This window comes from Tachyglossus aculeatus, chromosome 1, assembly GCF_015852505.1.
Source record: "Tachyglossus aculeatus isolate mTacAcu1 chromosome 1, mTacAcu1.pri, whole genome shotgun sequence".
NCBI lineage: Eukaryota > Metazoa > Chordata > Mammalia > Monotremata > Tachyglossidae > Tachyglossus > Tachyglossus aculeatus.
Genome location: NC_052066.1, coordinates 166,458,896 through 166,464,747, shown reverse-complemented (window position 1 = coordinate 166,464,747; position 5,852 = coordinate 166,458,896). Strand labels below are relative to the sequence as shown.

Here is a 5,852-nt window from a genome sequence, read left to right as displayed (position 1 = left end):
TCAGGGGACCAGAAGTAGCTCCTTGGAAATGGGTAAGAGATCAAAGAATGTGGTGGCAGAATAGGAGCGGATGGGAGAAAGTCAGGGAAGGGAGGAAATGAAAGGCAAGAAGGAAAAAAAATACAGTTGTTCCTGGCATTGCAGAGGAGGAAAGGGACAAAGGGAATGGAGAAATGATGGAAGGGAAGGATGTGCAAGCATGTGTGTGTGTGTGTGTGGCATTGCGTGGGGAGAGGAAAAGACAGAACAGGCAGAAAATGGGAAAGGCCCCAGGGAATGGGAAATATCTCCCTAAAAACATTAAAATTCCGAATTGTTGACCCATACAGTGAAATGTGAGCCACCCTGTTCAGTATGCTCTTTGCGCTCTGCAGTTGTAAGATTTTCCATGTAGTGCCAAATGATGTAGCTGGCCACCACAGAGGCAGGCAGCAGCAGCCTCAGCCCAAAGCGAGGCACAGAGAACAAACTCAGCTCCCAACATTGCAACAGTGACTAGCCCTCTCAACCACTTTGTAAAGTCTCCCATCATGTGAAAGGGTTTCACATAGGTGGGATTGGAGCCAAGAGCCTCAGAGAGCCAGACTAAACCCCTCTCTGAGGAACCAACTGCAAGACAGGGATGGAGTGTGCTGGGCCAGACTGAGAGGGGAAAGGTGGCATCTTGGAATGAAAGATGGTCATTATCTGTACCCGCAGTGAATGTGACAGGAAGGTGACGAGTTCTTATTATGGGTCCTGACCTTTGAGAACAGCTAATTAACCACTACCTACTTGATTGTAAAGCCCTTTGAAACTGTGAAGGGCCATAGAACTGCTAAACAAATGAGAGAGCTTGAGAGGCATAGGGTAAAAGAAGGGACAGAGGGCATCTTGAGCAATTAAAGAACCAGGTTGTTGAACAACTGAAAGTGTCCTGTGCTTTGCACTTCAACTCCCAACTTCACCTTGCCACTTTTTTTTTATAATGGCATTTATTAAGCGCTTACTATGCAGGCCAGAATCCAAGCAAGTGCATGTGTCATAGGCTAAGTGGACGGGATGTTTGTGTGCAGCAGCAACCCTAGAGAACAAAACCCTTACTGCAAACTCCTTTGCTGTATATGCACCCAAAATTTTTTTAATAGTATTTGTTCAGCTCTTATTACATGCCAGGCAGTGTACTAAGCCCTGGGGTAGATGCAAGCTAATTGGGTTGGACACAATCCGTGACTTACATAGGGCTCACAGTATTAATCCCCTTTTTACAGATGAGGTAACCAAGGCACAGAAAAGTTGTGACTTGCCCAAGGTCACACAACAGACATGTGGCAGAGTTGGGATTAGAACCCAGGTTCTTCTGACTCCCGGGCCCGTGCTCTAATCCCTAGGCCATGCTGCTTCTCTAGGCCATGCTGCTTGTCTATGAATCACAATGAACAGGAGACCATCTATTGCTTCGGCATTCAGATGTGTGCAGAGTAGTGAATCTAAGTTGAAAAAATGAAAACGTTTCCCAATTGATTTCCCACAAGTAGGCCACACTTGCCCCTCTCAGGATTGCACCTGGAGAGTTTCTAGGACTCTACCAGTCTCAACTATGGGAGGGAGAGTCAAGTAGAGGCATGCACATTCCATTCCTAGATTGGCCAGTGGCTAGTGAGTGGAAGGCAATCTGCTACAAGTCAAAACTCACTTGTGCTGGACAGCAGCGGCATGGGAAAGAGTCGAGGGTGGAGACAAGTTTACTCTGCAGAAGGAAGCAATGGTAAATCACTTTGGGATTTTTATCAAGAAAACACTGTGGATACACTATCAAAATGATTGCAGATAGAGGTGGGGAGTTCTGGGAGAGACATGTCCCTGGTGATACTATGGGTTTGAAATGACTCGACAGCACAAGACAAGACAGGGCCGCACTCATGTAGATATCTTTATACTTGGTTTATTTCCAAGTCAGGAGTCCTTTTTAATGTTTGTCTCTCCTGCTAGATTGTAAACTCTTTGAGGGCAGGAATTTACTCTATTGTACTTGCCCAGGTGTTTAGTAGAGTCCTCTGCACACACTAAACATTCAATAAATTACCCTTGATTGATCAATTGTATCCAGTTTTGCACAATGAACAAAGCCTGTTGTTTCTGCTCTGAAAGTGGTAATCCCAAAAAAGTTTGACATGTAAAACCCTGTACCAGCAACTATATTTCCTAAGAGCAGCATTTTTAGTCATTTTAAAAATTCCTGGGTAAATGTTCTTGCTGGTAAATGTTGTGCTCGGTTGGAATTCCAGCATTCTCCCTGATACTCTGGTAGCAGCATAGAAATTCCTCTTCTCCTTTACTGGCTTGCACAAATCAATCCAAACTGTACTGACCCCTTTGGGAAAAGGAGTAGTAATAGTAGTAGTAGTATTTATTAAGCATGTATTGTGTGCAAAGCTCTGTACTAAGTACTGACATGCACATCAATGGGAATGAAGGGATTCACAATTTTGGTAAACCCAGTTTTCAGGGAGTTCTTAGGGTTTGGGCTTTAACTGGGAAAAATGCCAGTAACTCCAGGGGCTTTGGACTGATCCCAGGAGAACTTCTGAACCAAGGTGCTGACTAACTTTCCATTTGAAGTGTGAGGGTGAGCTTGGGGCAGAATGCCAAAGGGGGGTATTTCTGCTCCTAAAGCGGTAACCCCAAAATGTTTGACATGCAAAACTGTGTACTGACAACTGTATTTCCTGACTGAACAGGAGGTATTCTTAGTAGTTTTGTCATGTCTGTCTAGTACACTATAGTGTAAGTTCCTCCTAGGCAGGGCACGTGCCACCTTATTATTCCGTACTTCCCAGTGCCTAGTGACGGGCACCACACTGAGCATATGCTCCATCAATCCTGGGGCTGCTACTATTATTACTAATGATAATAATAATTATGGTATTTGTTAAGTGTTAACTATGTGCCAGACACAATACTAAGCACTGGGGTGGGTATGAGCAAATTGGACTGGACACAGTCCCTGTCCCACATGGGGCTCACAGTCTCAATCCCCATTTTGCAAATGAGGTAAATGAGGCACATAGAAGTAAAGTGACTTACCCAAGGACACACAGAAGACAATTAGCAGAGATGGGATTAGAACCCATGACTTTCTGACTCCCAGGCCCATGCTCTAGCCACTATGAGAAGCAATGTGGCTTCGTGGAAAGAGCCCGGGCTTGGAAGTCAGAGGTTGTGGGTTCTAATCCTCACTCTGACACTTTTCAGCTGGGTGACGTTGGGTAAGTCACTTCACTTCTCTGGGCCTCAGTTACCTCATCTGTAAAATGGGGATTGAGACTGTGAGCCCCATGTGGGACAACCTGATCACCTTGTATCTACCCCAGCGCTTAGAACAGTGCTTGGCACATAGTAAGCACTTAACAAATACCACCATTATTATTATTATTATTATTATTATTATTACCATAAAGCCTTCCTCTCATTTCTCCTGCAGTTGTTGTCTATGTTTCTGCTCCAAGCTGGGCCATATTTGGGAGCTTAAGCTAAGGCTCAGACAACCAGAGTGTCTTGTTCAGGTAGGTCTCTCCTGCTCTCTCAACCTCACCATTTTCAGGCATGCAATGAACCAAATCCCCAGTGAGCAGGAAGAGCAGAAATGACCAAGGACTAATCAGAAGCCCCAATCCCCTAGAGACCCCAGCTGTTTCCTTAATACCCCTGCCGCCCCTTGGGAAAATCTAAATTTCCACTGGCTAAGGGAAACACTGGAAGAGTGAAAAAGCCAGTCTAGAGAAACACTGTATTAAGCTTGGTCCTGTGATTTGTCACAGCTGAAGTTAAACACTACAGTTGTTGTCCTCATCCTCATCACTTTCCTCAGTGCTGGGCTTCTCAGAATGAAAGGGATTCTGAACTCTCATAATAATAATAATAATGGCATTTATTAAGCACTTACTATGTGCAAAGCACTGTTTTAAGTGCTGGGGAGGCTACAAAGTGATCAGGTTGTCCCACGGGGGGCTCACAGTCAATCCCTATTTTACAGATGAGGTGACTGAGGCACAGAGAAGTTAAGTGACTTGACCAAAGTCACACAGCTGACAATTGGCAGAGCCAGGATTTGAACCCATGACCACTGACTCCAAAGCCCAGGCTCTTTCCACTGAGCCACACTGCTTCTCATATTCCCTAGGGAGAAATTTAGACACACTTAAAAATCTCTTCTTCTGAGACTGAATAACAATAATAGTGAGTGTGGTATTTAAATGCTAGTTATGTGCCAACCACTGTGCTAAGTGCTAAGCCAGATGCAATCAAATTGAAACCTTGACTTCTACTTGGCTCATCTGTGCACCAATCAGACCAAATAAAATCATTTTGGGGTTTATAAATGATATCCAATGGTTTTTCTTGTCTAGGAGACATAGGCTCTGGGCTGCTTTAGGTAAAGCCTACAAAAGCTTATTTAAATGCCAGTTAATCCTTAATGATATTACATCAGCCTCATTATAAGGAAAAGCCATAAATATAACTAGAAGCAACATGGTGTAGTAGATGGGGCGTAGTAGTGGCATAGCATGGGCCTGGGTGACGGAGGACCTTGGTTCTAACCCTGATTCTGGCTGTGTGACCTTGGGCAAGTCACTTTACTTCTCTGTACCTCAATTTCCTGAATTGTAAAAGGGGGATTCAATACAATTTCTCCTTCTTACTGTAAGCCCCATGTGGGACAGGGACTGTGTCTGACCTGATTAACTTGTATCTACCCCAGTACTTAGAACAGTACTTGACCCAGAGTAGGCAGTTAGCAAATACCATAATTATTATTACTATTCCTCCACAGTGGTCATTTGGGATGATGGATCATCCCATCAGCTGACTATGTATTGTTTATACTAGTTTGACTTGTCAAATCAGTTTGACAAGTGTTTGACATGTCCACCAGGCTTTTGATTTTTTAATTTCATTTCAGAATCTCAGAGCTAGACAAAAGCAGAAAGGGAAATTAAAAATGGCCTAAAGACAGCAGCCACCCAAAGGTGCAGAGTGAAGAGGGTTCTAATTAATTTGATTCACACCTGTCAGATTTTATTCAATCAACTCTAAAACAAACACTGATACAAGTTGGCAAGTCTTTGCAGTCTGTAGTGGCCCTGCAATGTACAGACAGCTCTGACTGTTTGCTGATGCTGATGTTCTTAATTTGCTGCCAAATTTTCTGAGGGTTTTTGGCACTTAAAAGAAGAATATAAAAATAGTTACATAATACTTGCCATCTGTAGCTACGTTTCCTTCTCTCTCCTAAGCCCCATCACGTTGTCCTCTCTTTGACAGGGCTTCATGATTCTGCCCTGAGTTAGGCACTTTTCTCTATCACCAAAGAAGGCACTTTTTCCTAGTGTAACTTACACGAGTAGGACCTGTCTTGGAGAAGAGTTAAGACCCCGTGGAGGGTCTTTCTGAGTTTTCCCAATGGCATTTCTATCTGACCAAGTCCACTGGCTAGATTCAGAATCTAGGAATTCATGGGAAACAGCATTGCCTAGTGGAAAGAGCACAGTATGAGAGTCAGAGGCCCTAGGTTCCGATTCTGGCTCTTATACTTGCATGTTAAGTGATTCTGTGCAAGTCACTTAACCTCTCTATGCATCAGTTTTCTTGCCTGTAAAATGGGGATTAAATATCTGTTCTTTCTCTCCTTTGAACACTGAGTTACATGAGGGACACAGACTGTGTCAGATCTGATTGCATTAAATCTATTTATTGCTTGGCACACAAGATTTCACAAATACCACAAGTATTATCATTACCCAGCTTCATGCTATACATCAGTGGATCTTGCTCCTTGGAAGTTGTGTTTTCTGATTCTAATGTCCTTTACT

The 5,852-nt window shown here is 43.6% G+C and overlaps 1 non-coding gene across 1 annotated transcript; it reads left to right on the top strand.

The window, feature by feature from the left end:
• Positions 1-1,527: 1,527 nt before the first annotated feature.
• Positions 1,528-1,665, top strand: LOC119936587. Its single transcript, XR_005453806.1, has one exon. It is a non-coding gene; the product is annotated as a small nucleolar RNA SNORA7 (small nucleolar RNA).
• The last annotated feature ends 4,187 nt before the right edge of the window (positions 1,666-5,852 follow it).